We start from the raw sequence: 24,941 nt of genomic DNA, 5'->3' as shown, positions 1-24,941 counted from the left end.
ATGACCAAAAAATATAACTCATATCTTAGGATAGTGCCAAGTCGAGTTCACTTTTGACAAATGTTTGCTGAGTAAATTGAATTCTCACGAATAGTTACTTTTGATGGTGGTTGCATTCTCTCTCTAGCTTAGAGCACTGATTTTTGAGCGTGGAGTTGAAGCCTGCAGGGGGTTGTCTTCCAGCCTTGGGCACCCGGCTTGTTTAAGCTTTATGCTCACTCTGGAACCTGGACCCTGACCTCACCTCCAGCCTGCCTGACCCTGGGGCTGACCTGACCTCATCTTTTCTGAAATGGCAGGTGGTGGTTTCTTACAATTTCTTCCCTTCCTCAGCAGCTGAGCTATGTCCTCTTCTGGTCACTTCTCAGAATACTCAAGTGTCCCCAGTCTGGCCTATTTTGTAGTGGGTTTCTCTTGTTATTTTTTGTTGTTGTTGTTTTCTTGGAGGAGAAGCACATTTCTCAGGAAAAATAGTTCTTGACTTTGTTTTATAAACTGTACATGGTGTATAAAGCATGGTATTATTTCTTCTTCCTTCTCAGCTTTAGCTGATAGTCTTGTATTCACTTGTAAATTAACTGGTAAGAATGATATTTTGATGCTGCAAGACAACTAAAAACTAACAAAGACTCTTTTTTTTTTGGAGACAATCAGGAAGTTAGAACATGGAATGTGTATTAGATGATACTTAAGAATTATAACTATGAAGTTTTTATCTATATTAATGGTATTGTGGTTATGTTAAAAAAAATTCTCATCTGTTAAAGATACATATGGAAGTATTTCCAGGCAAAATGAAATGATGCCTATTATTTGTTTTTAAAAACTTCAGGATAGGCACAAACACACACAAATGGGAAATGAAACAATATTGACAAATTTTTGATAATTGTTGAGGGTACATTGGGGTTTGTTACTATTTTCTGTACTTTTGTGTGTATTTGGAAATATACATAATAAGTTATTTAAAATACACACATTACCAATCATAACTGTAGAGGGTGAAATTTGATACAGTAAAATTATGTGGATGGACGTTTGAGCTAATTGACCAATCAAAAACTCTCCCCTGTGCATTTTCTGTAAGTTCTGTATTTAGTAAAAAAAAAATTTTTTAATAGGGATAATTTTGTAGAAATATGGTCACAAGATTAAAACTCTTAACTCTGAGATCTTATAATAATAATACACCTGTAATTTATAAGTTGTTTTCACGTATTTTGTCTTTTATTCTCTGAACAGGACATGAATTACCCGTTTCACAGATGAGGAGACTAAGACCTTAGAGAGACTAATTTATCCAAATCCCAAAGCAAGTAAGAAGTGGCAGCGGACCTGGAGCCAAGACCTTCTGACTCATTCTCAGGTGCCCATTCTCTTATGTACACATACTTAAAAGCACTCTTTTTTGTGGTGTTAAAAACCAGAGGTTTTCTTACATTTTAGTGTCAGGACACTTTTGCATTCTTTTTTTTTTTTTTTTTCACTTTTGCATTCTTAAAAATTACTGGAACCCCAAAGATCTTTTGTTTATGTGGACTATATCTGTCAATATTTAGCATATTAGAAATGAAAACTGAGAAATGTTTAAAATACTTATTCACTTAAAAGTAACAAACACATTAAAGGTTAACATAAATAACATATTTTAATGAAAAAGGTATTCCAAAACAAAAAATGTAGTGAGAGACGTGAGATGGTTTTACATTTTGCCACTCTCTCTAATGCATTGCTACGTAGAAGGTAGCTGGATTTTCATAGCTGCTTTTATATTGTCTGTTGTGACATGTTGCTTTGTTTGAAGTACATGAAGAAACCCCCAGCTATACACAGATACAGAGTAGCAAAAGGGTAGGGTATTTTAGTGTCTTTTTCATATAATTGTGAACATTCTTTGATATATCAAAACTCAGCAAGTGGTAGATTCTTAAGGGTTAGTTGCAGTGTTGAATCTGAAACCTTATCAATGAATTTTTTGTTCTCTGTAATGTAAAAATCTATTGGTCCACCTTGCACTTTGGATGGATCTTTGACCTGTGTGTGATTTTATAACATCATACATTGGTCATTTGAAAAATAACAGTTGACTGAGTTCTGCAGATCTTTCAAACGTTGACACATTTGATTACACAGTATTTAGCAAATCACATTCATTAATATGACCATTAATCTCATCCAAAAAGTCTTTAGGAATTGGGAAGCAGTCAAGATTTTGATATGCAGTTCAAGTTTTCCAAAATTCTGATTTTTTCTTGAAAGCTCAAATTTTATCATCAGCAGCAGATATTGTTAGTTTTTTTCCTTGAAGCATCAGGCTCACTTTATTTACTTTAGAGAAAATACCAGGTATCTAAGTCTAAATAATTATATATAACAGTAAGTTGTCTGCCAATCATTCTTATAGCAAAAATGGTATTCTGTGGAGAAAGTGTATAGTTTAGCTCACAACTCAATTGCATAAATGCTTTTCCTCAAGACAGCCTATGTATTAGGTATGTAGAAATGCTTTTTCTACATATTTGGTATGATGAAATGCTCACATTTCATCACACAGATTATTAAAAAGACCACGTTCTCAAGAGTGAGGTTTAATAAAATTAATAACTTTTACTGTTTTATCAAAGGCATATGTGAAACTGGCTTTTTAAAAATGATTGCTAGTGAAGAATATAATTATTACTAGTAAAGTTTTGTACCCTTGCCGTGATTCACGCTAAAGTGCCAGCAGTTTTGCCCTCCATTGCTTTTGTACCATCAGAGGAGATATCAACATGGTCGTTTCAGGGTAAATCATGAGATTCAAAAAGTTATTTAATACTTTGAGTAATTCAGCAGCACTTGTATTTGTTGCCAAGCATTCACATAAAAGAAGCCCTTCGATGATTAGTTGGCATGGATACTGGAATAATAAAAACAAAACAGTAAGTCCACCCATGTCTGCAGATTTGTCCGCTTATAAAGCAAGAGTACAGTGCTTAAGGAGAGGTATTAACTTGTAGATATTAACATTTAATTTGATGAGCTACTGCATCGTTGGAAGTGCCACTGCTGTGATTTCTTTTACTGGACCTTCATCCAGCAGACATTCAGCAATGTCAGCCGTGCAAAGCTTTCTTAGTTTCTCAGCTATCTTGTGCACCGCTCCAACCCGTGCATTCTGATAACTTACCTTTATGATGCTTTTTCATTTCTAATTTGAAAACAATCTTTTGCTTCTGAAGAGCTCATCATGTCAAAATTTAAGACATTCCATTTCTTTTTCTTTAAACCCTCAATGAATTCATTGGATGATAATGAGGTAGTGGAGATTATAGCCGATATAACCAAAGATTGCTCTTGCTAGGAACATAGAAGTACTGAGAACACACTGAAAATTTCGAAAACATGCATATTTATACCTTAAACTTGCTACCTTAGAACATTCTAAACACAAGAATATACAAGCATATGTTTCCTTAGCTGTCAGAATGATACATTATCATCACACACTATGTATTCTCTGGATTCACTGTTGTGAAAAAGGCAGGTAACATCTTTGTATTACTAAAAAGAGTTTTGACATTGTGGATCCCCTGAAAAGGTCTCGGGGGCCTCACACAGGGGCATCTCTGGATCACACGTTGAAAATGCTGATGTAAACTGGTGCCCTGTCCTAACATATTTTTAGAGGAGTCTAACATAGACATCTGTATCAATAAAGTAATGTTTCCATCTTAGCTGATTAATTTGTCAGGAAGAGGGAAATATGTTAGTGTGTGGGAGGAGCCGTGTGGTCCGGAGATCATAGTGGTGGAGGTGGTGTAACCTCAGAGAGTGGTGGGTAAAGGGTAGACAGAGGGTGGAGTTGGCAAAAGCGCTTTACGACTTAACAAAAAATGAGCATTTGTTCTCTCTGTGTTTTTTTTTTTAAGCGAAAAAAGCACTGGATCTACATATATATATTCATACTCATTTGTATCTATGCTCAAAATCAGGGTACTCAGCCATTTTTTCCTTGAGTGACAGCAGGGGAGAGATGCTGGCACACCTGAGAGGAGAACAGGTGTTCACGGCCGTTGTCCGTTTCTTCCAACCAGGGAGGCTGTGAATGGAGTAGACATTAGTGATCACGGGAGGTGCTGCAGGCAGAACTGGGCTGTGGGCAGAGATGGAGATGAGTGATGGGGGGCAGAGGAAGACTGTGGGGTGAACACAGGGAGAACGGGGCCCAGGGGCATACAGAGGTGGGTGCAACCGGAGTCATGGAGATGAACGTATATTTGAAAGATTTCCATCAAAATACAGTTGAAATAACTATTGAAATAACTGTAGTGGGTAGTCTGACTTCGAATGTCTTACCAGTATTCAAATTCTATTATTATAACCTGTGCAGGAGAAAACAGCAATGCCATGAATTTGGTGTAGTGCTGGTAAGTCTCTAAGCTTCGGTTACAGACATCAGTATGTAAAAATATTGATTGGGCCAGGTTGGGGCTGCAAATTCAAGAATGAAATTTTAATATTTAATTTTTTACTAACAGGCAATTATGATTAAAGGAGGCAGAAGAATTTAGTTCAGATAGATATCATTCATCAGTTTGTTACTTATGTGGTACTCATTTCCAGAAAGGATTTGAGATGGCAGAAGGAAGAATCAAAGTCAGTAATCAAGAACAAACATGATTCTGAGTCATGTTTTTTTCCCTTATGTTTTATCTACTGATGACGTTTATTTTAATAGGGTCATATAGTTGAGGTACTGTAACTATAAAGTAATTAAACTGGTCTCTGTTAACTATGCAGGAGGCATATAATCTTGTCACTTTTTAGTTGCATATGTACAAGTACAGTATACATTTGTAATGGGAGTGCTTGGGCAGGAGAATCATAGCAGGGCACAGAAAAAATCTTTTTAAATTCAGTACTGCTTTCAGCTGTAGTTAACAGAAAGCCATGAGCAGAAGCTTAAACCATAAGCTGTTCATTATTATGCAGTTCACAGAAGTTCAGAGGTGGTCTAAGGAGGTCCAGCTGCTCAGCAGTGCCCTCAAGGCCCCAGGTTCTCTGCCATCTTTTGCATGTTCCCTTACTGCCACCAGGTCACAAAATGGCTGCCTCAGCTCTAGGCATCACATCCCTTTTCAAGGCAAGAAGGAGGAAGTAGAGCAAGCAGTCCCCATTCCTGTGCTTGCCTGACAGAGAACGAAATCTTTCCCAGAAGCTTCCATCCAGTTTTCGCTGAAGTCTCTTTTGCTTGAACTGTTTCACACAAGACCGCCTCCCTTCACAGGAGATACTGGGCAAATGAGTGTATGTACAAGGGGAATGGGTACCAGGTTTGGTGTAACGCACATCGTGTATCATTTCTTAGGCTTATGACACATTGCTTGCTGCCCAGGAAAAACTGGGACTCAGCCATTAGAGGGGCGGAAATGTCTCTTGGCTGGCTGGCTGTGTGTCTGTCACAAATATGCAGAAAGGAAAGCACAGACTATTCAGTAGCTTGCTACATCAACTTTCCTTTAGTTCGGAGACTATTTCACGTGTGTCCTTCTTTCTTACATGTTCCCTTTTCTTTCTTATTTTAGTGGAAGGTTACACAGACCTGAATCCCAGTTAGTCGTAGAGCAAATTTAGAGACAGTTAGGTCTCAACTTCCTCAACTGTGAAATAAGAATATTGTATTAGATAATCTCTGAGGTACCTTCTGCTTCAAAAATTCTTATCTCTTCTTTTGTTCCTGTCTTTTGATCATTTCACATTTCTATCTTTTTAATCAAAAAAAGTAGACAGGGGAATCCCCTGGAGGTCCAGTGGTTAGGACTCCACAGTTCCACTGCTGGGGGCCCAGGATTGATCCCTGGTTGGGGAACTAAGATCCCACAAGCCACACGGTGCGGCCAAAAAAAAAAAAGAAAAAAAAGTGGACAGGATTAGAGAGAGGATATAGAAGTGTTTGGTGTTTTATAGTCATCTTGATAGCTGGGCAGTGTCTCTGATAAAGATCTTGATGGTATAGAAGGTTGAAGCTTAAAATTAGGTTTTGGCTTTTTGGCAGTTAGGTAATATGATATTATTTATACCCCAAATTTCTATTGAAAGTGGAAAACTAATAGCATTTTTATTTTAATAGGGGAACATATACATATACGTGTACAGTCTGTAATCAAAATAGCCTCAGTACTGTGTTCTAAGAAAACGCCATCTGACCCAGCAGAGGAAGCATTTGAAGCACTGTTGGTTAAAACCTGGTAGAACACCACCTTTTGTTTATGGGGCATTTGTTCTTATTTGTTAATAGTGTTTGCGTTGCATATTTGCCTTAGATAAAATTAGAGGACAGCTAAAGGAGAGTGATACCCTTCATGCGTTGTAACAACTGAACTGGACTTGAATGAGGCAGAACCTTTGATGTTTCAAATGTCTTGAAATGGGATTCTACTTGTGTTTCAGAGAGAGCTGTGATCTGGCTCCTCCTACAGAATCCGGTCAAGATTATATGAAGTCGGATATACAGTGAGTTGAAAATCATATTCCCAACTCTAACAAATTGCCAAGCAATTACCCTGCTTATAAAGGAGGCTGTTGAAATGTTAACCTAAAAAGGATTAGTCTTCTGTCCAACAAAAACCTTATAGAAGGATGCCAATGCAGTTTATTGTGTTTTATCAGTATTGGGAGGTCCTAGAGATAAACCTTATTAACTCTGGCATTCAAAGGGGCCAAAAGACATCTGCAGTTTGGAGTGTATTTTTAAGAATAAAATGGGTGTATGTATATGTATTTAACAGCTGTTTTAAATAGCTTAGGGGCAGCGCCTAATTTCATTACTGTAGAATATCCAAATAACAGAAACTTTTCCTTCTACTGAAACCCTTTTAGCTATATAATTAAAGCAGTTGTCTTCATTTTTCATTATGTGAGTGACTAAGAGCCTTGTTAATGTAAATATTCAGGAAGCTTGATTTTATAGCTTCTTGGTTTTATAACCAACAATAAAAATCATGTACAGTGGAAAACCCCTTCTTCTCTTGAACACGGTCCTAGCTGAAAGACAAACTCAAGCAATTTTTTCTGGCAAACGAATGACCTGTGTGGCAGGGTCTTAGATGCTGCCAGTGGCTGTCTCATTATAGAATGTAATTAACGTGATGTTAATTTAAGGCGACACAGTATTTGGTGGGGGGGTTGGATTTCCAAGTACCAACTGTCAGGCAGCATGGTATCCACTTGCCAGGAAAAAGTAGTTTTATACAAGTTCTTAATAAAAGTTATTGTGAAATCAGTGGAGATTTTTATTGTACAAATGACCTTAGTTCATTTATTACAGTGAGCACTTTAACTTCTGAGTCTGGTAGGCTTGTTTTCTGAACCAAAGATCCATTCTTTTTGCCAGTGGTCATCGGCATGTCACTGTCATCAGCATGAACAGGTATTACTGAGTGACGTCTAAGAGTGAGGTATTAGAAGGGACGCAAAGAAGTGTAGCCTGTGACCTTGGTCGTCCAGGAGTTTATACTTGTTGCTAGCACCTCTTGATTATCTACTATTCACGGTTTAAGCAAATCATTATGAAACACGTTATTCTTTGCCCTAGGGGTTCTTCAGCCAGGGGTCCAGCACAGCAGTCTCCACTCTCCTAGGCTGAGGGATGAAGTCACAGTCAGAAGTGGAGGTCAGTCCACCTGAAGTCCTCTCCTGGCCGTTTCCCCTTCTCACCTGTGACTGCAGAGCAGCCCTGCTCGCTGCATGTAGGAGCCGAGGGCTTGTTGGCTGCTACCGTAGGCTAGTTTAGGGGAAGGAAGACAGTGTCCTGGAGCAGTTCTCGGCCCTTTAGGTATGAAAGATTGGGAGGGACACAGCAAAAAGAGGGAAGAGATCTATTACCATTTTCTTTCTTTTCTTTTTTTAAAAAATTGTGGTTAAAAACAATGTAAAATTTATCATCGTAACCACATTCAAGCTACAGTTCAGTACTCTTAAGAATGTCCACAGTGTTGTGAAACAGATCTTTAGAACTTCTTACATCTTGCAGATCTGAAACTCTATACCCGTTAAACAACAAATCCCCTTTTCTCCCTCCCCCAGCTCTGGTAACCACCGTTCTATGTTCTGTTTCTATGAATTTGGCTATTTTAGATACCTCGTATAAGTGGAATCGTACGGCGTTTATCTTTTTGTGACTTACTTCACTTAGCATAATGTCCTCAAGTTTCATCCATGTTGTAACACGTAGCAGGATTTCCTTCCTTTTTAAAACTGAATAATATTGTATTATTATTATTGTGTGTTTAATCACATTTTGTTCATCTGTTGATATTGGGGTGGCTATTGTGAATAATGGATGTACCAATATCTCCTGGAGACCCTGCTTTCAATGCTATTGGACAAATACCCAGAAGTGGAATACCTGGGTCATATGGTAATTCTATTTTTAATTTTTTGAGGATCTGCCATACTGTTTTATATAGCAGTTGTACCAATTCACAATCCCACCAACAGTGGACAAAGGTTCTAATTTCTCCACATCCTTGCCAACACTTGTGATTTTCGTTTTTTTTTTTTTTTTTTTTTAAATAATGGCCATTCTAAAGGTGTGAGGTGATACCTCATTGTGGTTTTGATTTGCATTTCTCTGGTGATTAGTAATGATGGGCATCTTTTCATCTCCTTGTTGGCCATTTGTGTATCATCTCTGCGGAAGTGTCTAAGTCCTTTGCCCATTTTTTGATCGGTTATTTAATTTTTTGTTGTTGACTTATAAGATGCCATTTTCTCATTAAAATATGAATTAGCAGAGTAGAACTGCTCCCAGATGAGGTGGGCTATAGTGCAGGATACAGAAATGCAGTGAGAGCGGAGCAGAGGAACTGGGAACTGCAGTAACTGCAGAGGAACTCCCCCATCTTTAGCCACTATCAGTGCAGCTTGTTTAATTGAGGGCTTTTACTCCCAAAGAGGATTTGAGGCCTCATTCATCCTCCTCTTCCTATCCCTCCTCCTCCTCATTACCTATAAAACCAGGGGGGTGGACAAGATGATAACTGAGGTGTCTTCCAGATCTAAAATACCGAGTTTTGAGAGTATTGCCTTTTACCAACTGACCTCTAACATCTAAAGTTTCCTTGGAACCTCAGTAATATGTGACTCCTAGACTAAGAAGTCTTTGTTGATGGCTAGTAAGAAGTGCTCCACCAAAGTCCTATTGGATCTTTGGTTTGCTAACTTTTTATTTTATTTTTTAAATTTTTTAATGTGTTTATTTATTTATTTATTTTTGGCTGCACTGGGTCTTCGTTGCTGTGTGTGGGCTTTCTCTAGTTGCGGCGAGCGGGGGCTACTCTTCGTTGCGGTGCACGGGCTTCTCGTTGTGGTGGCCTCTCTTGTTGCGGAGCACAGGCTCTAGGCGCGCGGGCTTCAGTAGTTGTGGCACGCGGGCTCAGTATTTGTGGCTCGCAGCTCTAGAGCACAGGCTCAGTAGTTGTGGCGCACGGGATTCGCTGCTCTGTGGCATGTGGGATCTTCCCGGACCAGGGATGGAACCCTTGTCCCCTGCATTGGCAGGCGGATTCTTAACCACCGCGCCGCCAGGGAAGCCCCTGGTTTGCTAACTTTTAACTCCTTTGGCTCTTTATAGTATGGTGTCACCTCCAGATCCTGGGCCCACGGGTCAGTTCTTTAACTGCCGCCTCACACGAGTCCTCTACGTGGTAGAGCGCTCGGGCTTGGACTTCGCCCTGGAGAAACACAGCAGTTGTTATTTTTTAAACCTATTCACAGTCATGAGGAAATAGAAGCCAAAGTTCATTGGACAGTGTATTTGTTGTTTTGAACACACAGAGCAAACAGAACTAAATTCAGTGAATTCTCATTTCTGTAAAACTAGCTATATTTTTGTGTTAAATGCTGGGTTTAAAGAAATCTTACCCAACTGATTTGTTTATTCCCTGTCCATGGCTTTCATAGTGATATTTGGGTAATAATTTTTAAAAAGTGATGTGATTGTGGTGGTTGATGTTGAAGGTTACCGTGGACTCTGATAGGATATGCTTAGAATTACTTTTAGATTTCAGACACTTGGTAGTTTTAATTTTTTGCGTCTCACGGATATCGTCTGACAGATAACCAGTCTTTAGGGAGCTCATCTTAGTTATGTGGAGTTACGTTATCGCCATATGGCGCTGTGACTTAAAATGCTCTAATGCTAACGGTATTCTATGAGGTAATAAGGTAAACAAGCAGAATCCAGTAAACCCCATAGGAATAGGTGAGGAATACGCATGATGACTCAGAAAGAGTGAGGTTCTGGTCGTGCTTGCAATAGAACCCAGGATATCTAGTCCAGCAGTGTCTTCGTCCTTGGCCATCTGAAGCATCTCCATTGCCTTCTGGCCTGTTGTCAGGTCTTGATGGAATATTGCCAGTCCCTTCTTTTGCCAAAATGCTAAATATAGCCAGTGTGTGAGCAGGGGAGGGGTAATGCAGGGGCTGAGGCAACTTCAGAGAGCTACGTTGTGAAAAGCTGCCAAAATGTTCAGAGCCACCTGATGTCATCTTTCCTCTAGATTATACAGTCCACTCAAGGATTGAAAATGCATTTGGTAACATGATGATTTCATAGCCAAAGATTATCTAGGCCCTGTGGGGCTCCTCATCACCATCCCTCTGATCATAGGTTAGTCATTTAATTATGAAAAAACATAACCACCAGAACACAGGTAAAGTGAAAAGGCAAAACTAACTTATGGTTGGTAATTAGTAGCCCAGAATTCATCAGTGTCAAAAGGGTGTAACGTTTCCCCTCCAAATGGTAGCATTTCATAAATTTTATAATATGTAAAACTATCACGTTTCCATTATTCATCCATTTATTTATGTTGCATGGGAAATGTAACTTACTTCTATACATTTTCGTTTCTGGTTTCTAAAAGTATGTGGTGTTACTATTATTACAACATCAATATCATTTGTAATGGGAGTTCTTTTTCCTTTTGGGTGATTCAGAATCCAAATATTAAACATCAGAGTGGTATATAAGGCTCTCAGACTGTGATTTGGTCATCACGCCTCTGATCTACTTTGTTAGGGGGAAAGATTTGCTAGGAAATGTGACTTAAGGGATCGTACAGTTTTGGCTAGGAGTAGGATTTTAGAATATCATTAGACTTCATTTATCCATGTACCTTCTAACCTATTATTAGAGTAACAAGATTTGATCATTAAGTAAGCTTTTCTAATTAAATTGGGAATGTACATATAAAAATATTTTGATAGTATTAAAAAAATCAGTTAATATAATTCACCACATTAGCTGTAAAATGTAGAAAAATCATATGACTATCTCAGTAATTCAGGCAAACTATTTGTTAAAATCTGGTATCTGTTCATGATAAAAAGCTCTTAGCAAACAAAAATAGGAACTTCCTAAATGTGAACCAAGTTCTGGTGAGGATGCAGAGCAAATGGAACTTTCATATGTTGCTGGTGGGAGTGCAAAATGGTACGGCTATTGCGGAAAACAGTTCAACAGTTTCTTATAAAGATAAATGTACACTTACCGTATGACTCGTCAGTCCTGCTCCTGGGTATTTACTTAAGAAAAATGAGAAACTATGTTCACACAAAAACCTGTCCTCAAATATTTATGCAGTTCTATGAATAATCACCCAAAACTAGAAAGAACCCAAATATCCTACAACCAGTGGATGAATATACAAATGGTGGCAAATTCCTACAAACTGTTGATAAATGCAACAACAGGTATGAATCTTAAAGGCAGTATGTTGAGTAAAAGAAGCCACTGTCAAAAAATGATGCACTATATGATTCAATTTAAGTCATATTCTAGAAAGGCAAAGCTATAGGTATGGAGAACAGGTCAGTGGTTGCCAGGGTTCAGGGTGGGGAGAAGGTGCTGATTACAAAGGAGTGGCATGAAGAAATTTTCTGGAGTGATGGAAGTGTTCTGTCTTGGTTGTGGTGATGGTTACATTATACATCTGGTCAAAACTCATAGAACTATACACCAAAAAACATGAATTTTACTTTTTATAAATTAAAAGTAATATTTTTAAAAAAGTAAGTTTAGATACCAGGTCAGTATGTGAAATCTGTATTTCTGTATAGCAGTAGTAACCAGAAAATGAAGTTTTAAGAAAGATGATATGTATAATAGCATCAAAAAATATCAAATACCTAGGACTAAATCTAATGAAAGATGTCTAAAATCGTTATACAAGCTGATTCTAAAATTTATATGGAAACACAAATGGCCAATTAGTCAAGGTAATAATACTGAAGAAAAACAAACTGCAGAATTTACACTATTGTATATGCAGTGTAGAATAAACAAATAGATCAATGGAATAGAACAGAAACCAGAAACAGAACCACAATTAATATATAAAAGTATGTGTGTATTTATAAGTAATACATATATTTTATATACGCACACACACACACACCACACACACACACACACACACACACACACATACACTTAATTCATGATTAAGATGGCATCATACAGCAATGTGGAAAGAAAAATCTGTTCAATAAATAATCCTGGATCAATTGCTTATCCATATTGAAAAAAACTAATTTTGCCCCCTACCTCGCATCATGCACACAGAAGAATTCCAGGTCAACTGTAGATCTAAATAGAGGAGGTTAGAAAAAGCTCCTAGAGGTGCTCGACACAGTGGTCACCAAATAATGCTCAACAAAACTAGAGTGAATTATCCCTGCACGCTGACCAGAATAGCTAAAATTTAAAAACAAATACAGCAACAAAAAACTTGACAATATCAAGTGTGCACCCAGATATCAAGTGCACCCAGATATCAAGTGCAGAGCACCCAGAACTCTCAAACACTGATGGCGAAAGTGTAAATTAGCACAATTGCTTTGGAAAATTGGTAGTATTATATTAAAGTTCTACACACTCATTGTGCCTCTGACCCAGCAAATCCAGTCCTAGTTGTATACCCAACAGAAACGTGTGCTTATGTTCACCAAAAGACGTGTCCAAGAATGTTCATAGCATAATTCATAATAACTCCAAACTGGAAACAACCCAAAAGGTCCATCAGTAGAAGAATGGAGAAATATCATACATTGTTGTATATTCAGTGAAATACCATAGAACAGCAAACAGGAAAAACTACTGCTATTGACAACAACATGGGCTCGAATATAATGTTGAGTAAAAGAGTTCAGACACAAAAGAGTTCAAAAACAAGAAAAACTAGGACTTCCCTGGTGACGCAGTGGTTAGGAATCTGCCTGCCAATGCAGGGGACACGAGTTCGAGCCCTGGTCTGGGAAGGTCCCACGTGCCGCAGAGCAACTAAGCCCGTGCGCCACAACTACTGAGCCTGCGCTCTAGAGCCTGTGAGCCACAGCTACTGAGCCTGCATGCCACAACTACTGAAGCTTGCGCGCCTAGAGCCCGTGCTCTGCAACAAGAGAAGCCACTGCAATGAGAGGCCCGCATACTGCAACGAACAGTGGCCCCCGCTCGCCGCAACTGGAGAGAGCCCATGCTCAGCCGTGAAGACCCAACGCAGCCAAAAAATAAATTAATTAATTTTTTAAAAATACAAGCAAAACTAATATATGGGTAAGGAGTCAGTATAGTGGTTACCTTTAGGGAGGGAGATTAGTTGATGGGATGGTATATGAGGCCAACTTCTAGAATCTTCTAGTACTTGATCAGGATGGTAGTTATATGAGTATGTTAACTTTGTAAAAGTTCTTTGTACATTCATGATTTGTATGCCTTTTGGAATATATGTTATATTTGAATTAAAAAATTTTGTTAAAAGAAATATTTTGAGTTAACCATAGGAGTGAACGGCATCCAAGATTGTATTTTTTTTCATTAGTAAAGTTCATATTATCAGTGTTGTAAGAGAGAAAATTATTTGTATCTACAGATACAAATAACTAGCTCCATAAATACAGAGAACAGGTTTAAATTCTTTGCTGACTAAATCAAGACATTCCTAGGCTTCTTGAGTTTTTTTTTTATTGCTTTTGTGGCTAGGGATAAACCCATTCTTCCTGTATCCCTGTTTTGGTTTTTTTTTTTCCTTCATGAAAGAATATATTGTTGGAAACCATTCTATATCAGTACATATAGATAGACATCTTTCTTTTTAGAGCTATATGGAATATAATATATTTAGACCATTTATCATTCATTGACATTGAGACTGTTTCTGACTTTTTATAATTACAAAATGGTTCAGTGAACAGTATTTCACATAAAATGTATTTGAGCAAGTATATTTATATAGGATAATTTATTGAAAGTAGAAGTTTTGGATCTTACAGTATGTGTAAATTATTTTAAACTTTTTGTTTGGAAATAATTTTACACTTAGAGAAAAAAGATCAGCATCTACTATTAATAGTTTGCTCTCTTTGCTTTATCACTTGCCCTCTCTCTTCACATATATACATGATTTATTTTCCCATTTGAGAATAACTTGCACACATCATAGCCCTCTGTCCCCAGGCACGTCAGTGGGTCTCCAAAGAACAAGTTCATTCTCCTACCCCCAGTAGAGCTGTCAAACCCAGTAAACCGAGCCTGGATTTAATATCTCTGTTCAGTCCACCATTTGTATTCCCGTCTTGTCAGTCAATCCAACAACAGTCTTCATAGCATTGTTTCCCTCTAGTACAGGATCCAGTTGAGGATCAGATACTGCATTTACTTGTCATGTATCGTTTTTAGTTTCCTTTTCTTTGGTGTAGTTCCTTGGCCTTTCTTTGTCTTTTTTAAAAAAATTACTGAGATATAATTCACATACCATAAAATTTATATTTTTAAAGAAATCGAGATAAAACTCACAACTATAAAATTTATCCTTTTAAAGTATACAAATCAGTGGTTTTAGTATATCTACAGAACTGTGCAGCCATCACCGCTATTGAACCATCACCCCAAACAATCCTTTTACACACTAGCAGTCACTCCCCATCTCCCTCCTCCCCCCTTTTGTGTCTGGTTTCTTTCACTTAGCTTAATGTTTTCAGAGTTTATCCATGTTGTCGCTGGTATCAAATCCATTCCCTTTAATGGCTGAGTAATATTCTGTTGTCTGGATGTAGACCACATTTTGCATATCCATTCATCAGTTGAGGCACTTTGGGGCCATTATAAATAATGCTGCTATGAACATTCTTGTACAGGTTTTTGTGTACATGTTTTTAGTACTCTTCATATCTAAATTCTGATCTAGGCTTCATACCTCACTATAGTGCTCTGCAGAACTTTCTTGGCCATTGTTTCCTCTAGAGTTTGTACTGGATCACGAGTACAGTTTCCACATGCAAAACCCACAGACGTGGAGGGCTGACTGTATTCACTGTACTACATTATTTTATTTAAGGGACTTGAGCATCCTAGGATTTTGGTGTCCGTGAGGGCTCCTGTAACCTATCCCTGTGGTTACTGAGGGATGACTGTAGTCAGAGAAACAATTGTCAGGGAGACGTGGACCAGGCAGTTTTGTCGTTCTCAAGTGGTGTGTAGACTAAAAAGCCTGAGGACCGTGGGTCTAGACTGCTAACTTCTGTCTACAACTATTTAGATGGCCTGGCTCCTGAGAACTTATGCCTTTTGCCTGCCTTACTGGGCCTTCCAATAAAATGGACTAAGTTTAATGAGTTCCTCTTTTGTATTCTTCCTGCTTACACTTTGCAAGAGACGCTGCTGGGCAGAAGTTAAGTCAGTGTAATCTTGTCAGATAACTGTCAGAGTTGTAAAGCGGGTACCTCCCTTCTCTTTTTTGTGTTTGTATTTGTGTTGGGGGAGGGTACTGTGCGTACCTGGGGTCTGAAGGAAGATGAACCTCCTTCCCCCTCCCCCCCCTTCCCCTCTGCTAGGTCAGTGCCACAGTGACAACCAGCAACTTGTCTGCCTCCTGAAGGTGAGTCTGTGTTAACGGTTGCCTGGCAGGAAACAGCCAGCCTTCAAGGACCAGCTGAAAAGAGGTTGCCTCCAGAATCTGTAGAAGGTTTTGCTGGCTGGTGATGTCCCCGCTTCCTCCAGACTTCCCTTGGCCTTGAATACAGGTTGTGTGGCATCCTCGGAGCTGGGGTAGGAGAACATCCAGAGGGACATATGTGCTGGTGAGATTCATTGCCGCCCCCTCGCTGACCTCCAGACGCCACCCCTGGAAGTCCTCCCTTCTCTTACTCTCGGAGCCCTCCCATCCTGCTGAGCCTGGCAGATGGCCTGGGTGCAAATTTTATTTCTATGGTATTGTCTTCAACTGTGTCCCCCCGAGGTACCTGAGCAGAGAGGCTTGCACAGACTGGATGTTCAAAAAAGCGTTGTTCGGTGAATGAGCCACGGGGAGACCCACTGTTCGGAGGAGACAGCCTGTGAGCACTTCCTAGTCTAGTTTCTTCTACTGTATGTTAATAAGGTGTATGGTGAATAAAAACTCCTGACTTTGGTTGAATGCCGCCTTTTTTTTTTTTTTTTTTTTTAAGAAATTGCTGGCACAACCTTGAGAAGGGTGGGGATATCCTTTATTTAATATAATATAGATTGTTTGGCTGGAGGCCCAAATCTTGGTTTCCGTCATCAGCTTATTAAATGAAGTTTTACAGGATTGGACTAGAGAGAGGAATTAGAAAAGATTGTCTGCCCTTGTAGTGGTGATTTGCCCTTAGTAATGGGAAATTCCTGGGCGGGGATATTTAACTTGCATTTGTTTGTACACAGGTGAAAACTGAGCTCTACCTTGTCTCCTCCCAGCCTCTAAAAGCCTTTTTTTTGATACATCTACCTCTAAAACACAGTGAAAACAGATTGGAAACTGGGTTGCTTCAACCATAAGCTGTTTGATTAAGCCACAGTGGGGTTCTGTGCCCCAGCATATCTTTGTGGCCTTCTGTTGGGTGTCATAAGTGAACTGTGTTCCTTTATTATTATTGGAATTAGAGAACCTGCGACACTGAGAACTTGATCCATTACCTGATAATATATCCAGAACCCCAGGCTCCCAGCAGATGTTATAAAACATGTACCTCAAGAAATAGGGCAGACGAGTTACAGCACTGTGTGCATGACCAGATTTCTCCTTTGCTCCCTTTTAAACTCTGCCTTGCAAGTGGCCTGTCTTTTGTGACCCTTGGGAAGAGGTAAAGAATCCACCTTTACCTGTTTGTGTAAAAAATACTGATGCCTGAGGCCCACTCCCCAGGGATTCTGATTTGTTGGTCTGAGGTACTTCAGGATATTTAAGAGCTCCCCGGGTGACTTCATATGCAGCCAAGGTTCAGAAATACTGTATTAGCCAAAATACTTCCCCATTCATCCTGTGTTATTAGCTTTTTAGTCAATGTTCCAATTTACAAAGTACCGCCCTTCCACATACTTACTGTGTTCTCACAGTGACTCAGTGAAGCAGACCAGCTTCTGCTCCCAGGGTTGCTCAGTCTTCGTGAGTGTTCTGTGAAGGCTTGTCGCCACGTCGCTTGGTTCTGTGCTTTGTACGTGGCTATTTGTAACTGTGTGGCGGGCTGGCCTTTTGATGAGGCCCCTTCTCTTCACAGCCACACGCATCAGGTGTTTAAAAGGGTGTGTTATTTTTCATCTTTTGAAATCTATTGCTTTCTGTGCCTTTCAGGAGCCTATTAAAATTTGCAGAATGTTTGATTAAGCTCTGTAGGGTTACGGAAAGCACTATTCATAGAAACTCTAGTTTCTGTTCCACCACTGACGAATTGTGTGACTTTGGGCAAATACTTCGCATTTTGTAAATGGATGTTATTAACCTACCAGAAGGCATGCACTAGACTAAATGGACATCCTGCTTCAGCTGTGAGAGTCGGATGGTCTCTGGCTGACTGCCCATTCCTCCATTACTGGCAATTCCTGTTGCCAATATGTTCAGTTCAAACACAGCTTTCACACCTTTCTGTCCTCCAGGTGAGATAGACTGAAGATCAGTAGGTCTTGATAACTCATTGAATGTGAACATTGAGAGACCCCAATGTGTCTTTTTTTTTTTTTTAATAAATTTATTTATTTATTTGTTTATGGCTGCGTTGGGTCTTCGTTGCTGCATGCGGGCTTTCTGTAGTTGCAGCGAGCGGGGGCTACTCTTTGTTGCGGTGCGCGGGCTTCTCATTGCGGCGGCTCCTCTTTATTGCAGGGCACGAGCTCTAGGTGCGCAGGCTTCAGTAGTTGTGGCAGTTGGGCTTCAGTAGTTGTGGCTCGTGGGCTTAGTAGTTGTTCCGCGGCATGTGGGATCTTCCCGGACCAGGGCTCAAACCCGTGTCCCCTGCATTGGCAGGCGGATTCTTAACCACTGCACCACCAGGGAAGTCCCCCAAATGTGTCTTGAGGACATTGTTTTTCAAACTTAAAGATGTACTTAAAAACAATCCTAAGAACCTTCTGGAGCATTTGTCAAAAATACAAATTCACAGTCTCCACTCCAAACCCTAAGAATCGATCTTCAGGGGTGGGGCCTGGGTGATTATTTTTATCATATTTTTTAAATCAAGTTCCTAAGTAATTCTTGTGATTAAACAAAAGTGGGAAGTTGCTCTCTAGGGAATTGAATATAGTAGGCACTCAGTAGACGAACACATGTCTATTCTACTAACCCATTTCATTTTTCTTCCTGTAGTTTTACAGATTAAAGTCCACAATCCTAGAATTCAGAAAAACAAACACTATTTGCAGGAGAGAAAACTAAACATTGGCTGCACTGTACTTAGTGCTCTTTGATGCTTACATGTGTTGATAGCAAATGTGATAGGTTTCTTTTAAACCTATTTGGGAATCTAGGCAGAGGGATAAAACAGTAGAGCTGTATGAACATTATTCTTAGGCTCTATGCCATGGACTACATTTTAGATGAGATGGTGAAATTGGATATTTTGGTTTTTAAGTCAGTGAGTTACTTAATAGACAATCCTGTGGTCTGCTTTGTACTAAATTCACTTGTGGCAGGCATACTGTATTTGTAATCATTTTGCTTTTAATTTTAATTTTGAATATATGGTCTTTGATACTGAAGGTTACATTTGGAAAAGGAACATTGCCCTGTACTAACCATATATACTTTATTGCTTTGTCTGGAATACATTCGAATGCCATGTACCTTGGGGCATGGTTGTCACAGGGATATGTAATTACAGCTTAAAAATCTCTTTAATTGTTTCAGACTACTAAGTCACTGTTGGATAAATCCCATGATTCTGTATTAAAACTTATTTTGGTTAATGATTCCTACAAAATAATTTTTACTTAGCTAATGCAGAGAATAGGCCCCAGTACCTCGACTTCCAAATCTTCTTCTCTGAACAGCATGAGAATGACATGAGTTATGACTGATGAAAACTATATACTTTAATTTTCTGTTGCAAAAGTTTTATATACATATACACTCATATATAATGGAAAATTGGGAAATTACCGAAAAATATTCAATATATAGGAGCAAGTCACCCATAATGCCAACATCAGACTTCACCTCTGCTTATATTCTGCTTTACATAATTTTGACCTTCTACTATGTCTGATTCTTTTGGTTTCTCACTAGGCCCTGACTAGTAAAACTTGAACTTGTACATTTTGCTCATTCTGCTTGATATTGGTTCATCTGAAGCAAGGACAGAATGGGTATTGAGATATTTTCAGATGATGTTCTCATGGTGGAATAATTTAATAATGAAGTCTAAACAGCCCTTTTCATGGGCACTTTCAGTCAGGAAGTACGCTATTTAATAAAGGTGTTTTGTGCCCGGCATGCTGCCTTGGATTTTGACCATCCCAGCTTCTTGGATCTTTCTTTTCCTGTCAGATTTTACAGTCACCCTCCTAGGCAGAGCCCATCCTCAGATAACTGGAACTGTAAAGGTAAGAACTGGTTAGTCTCCTTTCTCCTGTTTTCTCCTTTCAATCCATAACAAGGCTCCCAGAGAGACAGACATTCCTCTATGATGTTCTCCTGTTCCGTTCGTGAAGCTCGCGGTGGCTTAGATGGCTGTAGACGTCCAGGTGCATCAGCAGTGGCCCTTCCTACTTCACCAGCTTATTTGTTACTCGCTGATGCAGTCTGTGCTCTGGCCGGGAAAAGCTGCACACAGCCCGTCCCTCTACCTTTGCTTCTGCATTTCCTTCACCTGCAATTTTCTTCCCTCTTCTCTCTGGCAGTTCATGTCCCTGTTTTCCTTCAAAACCCTAGGAAGCCTTCCTCTTTGACCTGCTGTACATCTGCCAGCACATTATCATTTTGTGTTTGTCCAAATGTCATTTTTTAAAACTACTTACTCAACCAGTTAGCATCAGGGACCTACCATCTCTTCTGTTTTTCCCACAGTGCCCTGCATTGGTTTAGACATCTAAGTTAATTTAACTTAAACCAATACAGACTTTGGTATTATTCAGAGAGGGAAAGTGAGGCTTTGGTAGGAAGGTGTTCCCTGCTGCATGCGGCATGCCGGAACCCGACCGGTGTCACGCCGGAATTGATGGAGGGAGTTAAGATGACAGAACAACCTATTAAAAAAGAAAAAAAATAGCAAATAGAAACACCATCCTCTCAAACTTTCATCATAGAGCAAGTGTTTTGTGAGAAATTTCTTTTTTTTTTTTTTTTTTGGCACTCATGGTTATTTATTTTATTCTGTGGGTTATAATCCATTACTATTTATTTTGCTATTCAAATTGTGCGGGAAATCCTTTTTTAAAAATTAGCCAATAGAGCCACTGGGAGCTGAGATAAGAGGCTGGCCATTGTTTAGGTCTCCTCTCTGCCTTTTCTGCCTTCTCTTGGAAGGTCCTCCGGATGGGGTCTGTGCTCACCCAAGGCTGGGGGTGGAGGAAACAGGCAGGGTGGGCGGGGAGGCTGCTGACACAGGTGCCGGCAGACTCCGGATGAAGACAGCTCTGTCCACACGTGCAGCGCTTGCTTCCTGCTTCAGACCCGAGCTCTCCATTACAAAATAATGCAGATCTTGTTAGTTTCTAAATAAGCTCGTGGGAAGACACTGAGCGTTTGTATTGTTTTCCTCTGAGGTTTAGATAGGGATTTAACTTTTAGTGACTAGATCATCAGGGCATTTGAGGGCTAGTGAAAACGTAAGATCCCGAAGTAATCATCTCTACTCGGTATGACCACGTATGAAATACCTCACTGGAAAATTTTACCTCTCTCCGAAATAAAACTTTTTATTCTAAGGTAACAAATAATCAAAAGATTTTAAAGGTTGACAAAACACCTGAATCCACGGATGTCTGTGTCAAAGCAGTCTGGAGCAGTTATGACTATTCACTGTAATAGCAACACATGTAGGGCCTTGGCAGTTCCCCCCGGAAAAAGAAAATTAATGATTAATGATAAGGGGTAAACCTTAGAAAGGAAGAGGCTCGGTTTTAATACCAAGGAGAGAAATTAAGGTGAATATGAAGGGAGAGAGGGAGTGAGAAAGAAACATCAAAGCATCTGAGCACAAATAAGGGCACAGAAGTTGCCAGTTGGTGATGTGTGTTAGAGCCAAATTATAGGACAAAGATAGAAGGTGGAAAGGACAAAGCAGAAAAAGTAACTACAGGTGAGGACAGGGCACAGTCGGACTCCCATCTCGGGAGCATCTTGGGCTGCTCTCCTTCTATCTTGTGGCGCTATGATTCTTCGGCCCAGGTCCTGGCCTTGTCACCCGCTTTGCCCTGTGGTGCAGCCTCCTGACACCAGAGACTCCCCGGGCCTCAGAAGGGGAAGCGTGAAGACAGATGCAGTGACTTAAATTAGCCCGGGAGCCTGGAGGGAACAGCAATGGCTGCTGCCGCTGCCCCTTCCTCTGCCCCTCCTCCGACCTCCCTCCCTTTCTTTCTTCCGTACCTGGTAGCGTAACAGTCCCAGAGGGGCATCCTGCAAACTCCGGGGCTGGCAGAGAAGCGGGAGTCATTGTCTTGGAGCAGTGGAAATCCTCCACCACAAAGGAAATTGTCTGCTCACCATGCTTTTTGCGGAGCCGTTGTCCAGGAGTTACCCGTTTTAACTTGTCTGTTGTAGGATGCACACTAACTCCTCAACATGACTGCCTGGTGATCACATCAGCCCTGCTACTCTTTCCTTGTCAGGGCAACTTGCTAAGACCTGAGATGCGCTGACGGGCGATCTCATCATATCCTTAGATAATCCTTAGATGTTACTTAATGACAGGTGAGGAAACAACAGGCTGGAGGATGTGACTCTTGCTGTGACATTTTTGCATCTTCGTAGAGGAGCTGAACTTAGGAACAAGGTCTCCTGAGTCTTGGTCCACAGTTTTTTGTTTTGTTTTGTTTTGTTTTTTTTAAACAATACACCACAAAACCTCACTTGTTTCTAAGTTCCTAGGGTTGGTTTTGGCATCAAGGGGAAAAGAAACTGAGCCGGCCTGGGATGGAGGTGGTTGGCACAGAGAGACAGACAGGAGGAGCCAGTGGTGGAGGATTTTGTGATTGTCGAGCTTCGAGCTTCGTAGCTCCCGCTTTCGCTGTCACTGGAGCTGAGCAGGGGGCCGGCAGCTACCCCTGGCCTGGCTGGTGTCCCATTTTTGAGGCCCCAGGGTTATTTTTAGCCTCAGGGCCTTGGAAGCAGGTGTGGTCCAGGCTTGAAGGCCACTCCTGGAATCTGTTCAAGTCTTGTGCGCGTCTATTTAGGAGCTGAGGACAGTGACGGGCCCGCTTAGCGACTTTGTTAAAAGAATTTGTGCTTTTCCAGTGAGAGGAGTAAAAGTCACATTGTGTTTCATTTGCGATGCTTTAGGTAGGTTTGTTTTGGAAACTTTATAAATTGAAATACATTTTAAGAGCGTTAGGGAATATATTAGAAAGCTAGCTACGAGTCCTTCGTATACGGAAAAAAAAACCCTTCTGTATTAAAAGAGTTACACCTCAGCTGACCCTTTTTTAAAAGTCCAGGTTTATAGTCACAAGTGTGTAATTTAAAATTTAATTTTTCTCACCCCCCCCCAAACATTATTGTTATTCAAATAATCCTTTGTAAGTCCTTTTGTGAAGTAGAGATTCAGCTTTTTACCTTGAGGGTAAACATCAGCTTCCCTATATTGTGTTTGTTGATCTTCTTGCTTTGCCCAAACCCACACTTTTTTGTCGTCGTTGTTTGTGTGTGTGTGTATACATTTTTTTTTTTTTTTTTTGGCCACGCAGCTTGCGGGATCTTAGTTCCCTGACCAGGGATCGAACCTGGGCCCAAGGCAGTGAAAGCGCCGAGTCCTAACCGCTGGACCGCCAGGGAATTCCCAGCCCGCACTTTTCTTGACAGCGCTGTTGAGGAGGACTAGAGCCACCCGGACCCGGGTCTGCGTGGATGTCATGCCCTTTCTCTAATTTTGTTCTGCACTTTCCAAGACTATGGGAAAGAAAAGAATGTAATAAATATTACCTTTACCCAAGCAAAACTATTATGACATTTTTGAATATGTATGTTCGTGTGTTTGTGTATATGTAGGTGTTTGAGGTTCTGCTTTACCTACTGTTCTGTACTTTGATTTTACTCTCTTTATATATCATGATTATCTTTCATTGTTGGTCATGTTTACTTTGGTCGTAATATCTTTAGTAATTTAGCTCTTTGTCAGGAAAGTACACCTGTTATATAGTGGAATTTTGCTGTTTGGGGGTAGGTGGGCTAACTGTGGTGCATGGATAGAGATGATAAGTTTATATTAGTATCACCTACCCCCTGAATACAGTAACCTCTCTTACAAAGGCCTTGTGGTAAGGATTCGATACACCTTCTGACAAGGAGAGCTCCTTGAAAGCATTGTTCTTTATTTTAATGTAAACCTCCTTTAAATGATTTCCTTGTTGTATAGCTCTATTCAAGCATGCATCTTGTTCAACATGTCTTTGATGTTTTCCTACATTCTATGTTATAAAGCCAAGATTCTGTTATTAGGTACTACACATTTGTGGAGTTGGAAGAATTGTATTAAATTAGCATTAATAGTAATCTTTCTTGTTACAGTGTTTCTTTTTATTTCTTTGCCAAGTAATGCACTAACATAGGAACCACAGCTTCTTCCTTTGTAGTTTTATAAGGAAGAAACTATACTAAACTTTCTTGTGTGTGTGTGTATTTTACGCTTAAGTTAAAAGTTCAAGTGACTAAAAATGCTTCATTTCCAAAAGATATAACCATAGTTCTGAAGGAAGACTGAACACCTGCCACATCTTTTCCTGGCATTTGCCCAATTCAGCATTAACTTGGTCAACATATTCATTGACCTCAAGCCCTGACATAGAGAACTAGTCTCCCAGGCGTCCTCGTAGCCATCTTCCGCCTCCCTCATGGTCTTTACTTAACCATCAGAGCAAGGACTTCTCTGACTACTCTGTTTAAAACTTTAACCCCTCCACCTCCATTCTCCTTCTTCCTTCCCTGCTTCATTTTTTCTCCGTAGCACTGATCACCATCTCTCATACGACATGTTTTGTTGTTGTTGCTGCTTATTATGCATCTCTCGTCATTCAGTTAGAAACTCCAGGAGGACAAGAGCTTTTGCCTCGTTCATTTCTGCTGCATTTCCACAGCAGTGCCTGGCACTTATTAGGTGCCCAATAACCATTTGTTCGTTGACTGAATGAGTTGCAGTAGGCCTGACAGATGCTCAGGAAAACCAGGATGTCCTAATTATTCCCCGTCTAACATTCTGAATCTCTCCTCCCCTGCCTCCAGCCCAGCTTTATTGCAAATATCCTTCCACAACGGGTTCTCCTCAGCTCTCAGATTAAACCAGCCTCTGGCCACATTCCTCTGGCTAGCCACTCCATCCAGGAGTCCTTCATTCCCACCCCCTCAAGACTACTGCTTCTGGGGGGTAGAGTCTGTCGTTTACAGGCAGGGTGCCAGGAGGAAGCATTAAATGCAGAAGGGTAAGTGAGGGAGCCCTGGGGCAGGAGTGAGTCGGGGATG

At 40.2% G+C, this 24,941-nt stretch overlaps 1 protein-coding gene across 4 annotated transcripts in view; it reads left to right on the top strand.

Moving 5' to 3' along the window:
- The window catches only part of DUSP16 (dual specificity phosphatase 16), an 84,808-nt gene that overhangs the window by 5,847 nt on the left and 54,020 nt on the right, over positions 1 to 24,941 (top strand). For 3 of the 4 annotated variants that reach the window (XM_068559887.1, XM_068559890.1, XM_068559889.1), the window contains exon 2: positions 1,243 to 1,366. The gene's annotated coding sequence lies outside the window, so the exon portion shown is untranslated. Of the gene's footprint in view, positions 1 to 1,242; positions 1,367 to 6,432; positions 6,496 to 24,941 lie in introns of all 4 variants that reach the window. The other variant, XM_068559888.1, reaches the window with a different exon arrangement.

This window comes from Eschrichtius robustus, chromosome 13, assembly GCF_028021215.1.
Source record: "Eschrichtius robustus isolate mEscRob2 chromosome 13, mEscRob2.pri, whole genome shotgun sequence".
NCBI lineage: Eukaryota > Metazoa > Chordata > Mammalia > Artiodactyla > Eschrichtiidae > Eschrichtius > Eschrichtius robustus.
The sequence above is the reverse complement of the archived record's forward strand: the minus strand, read 5'-3'. Positions and strand labels throughout refer to the sequence as shown.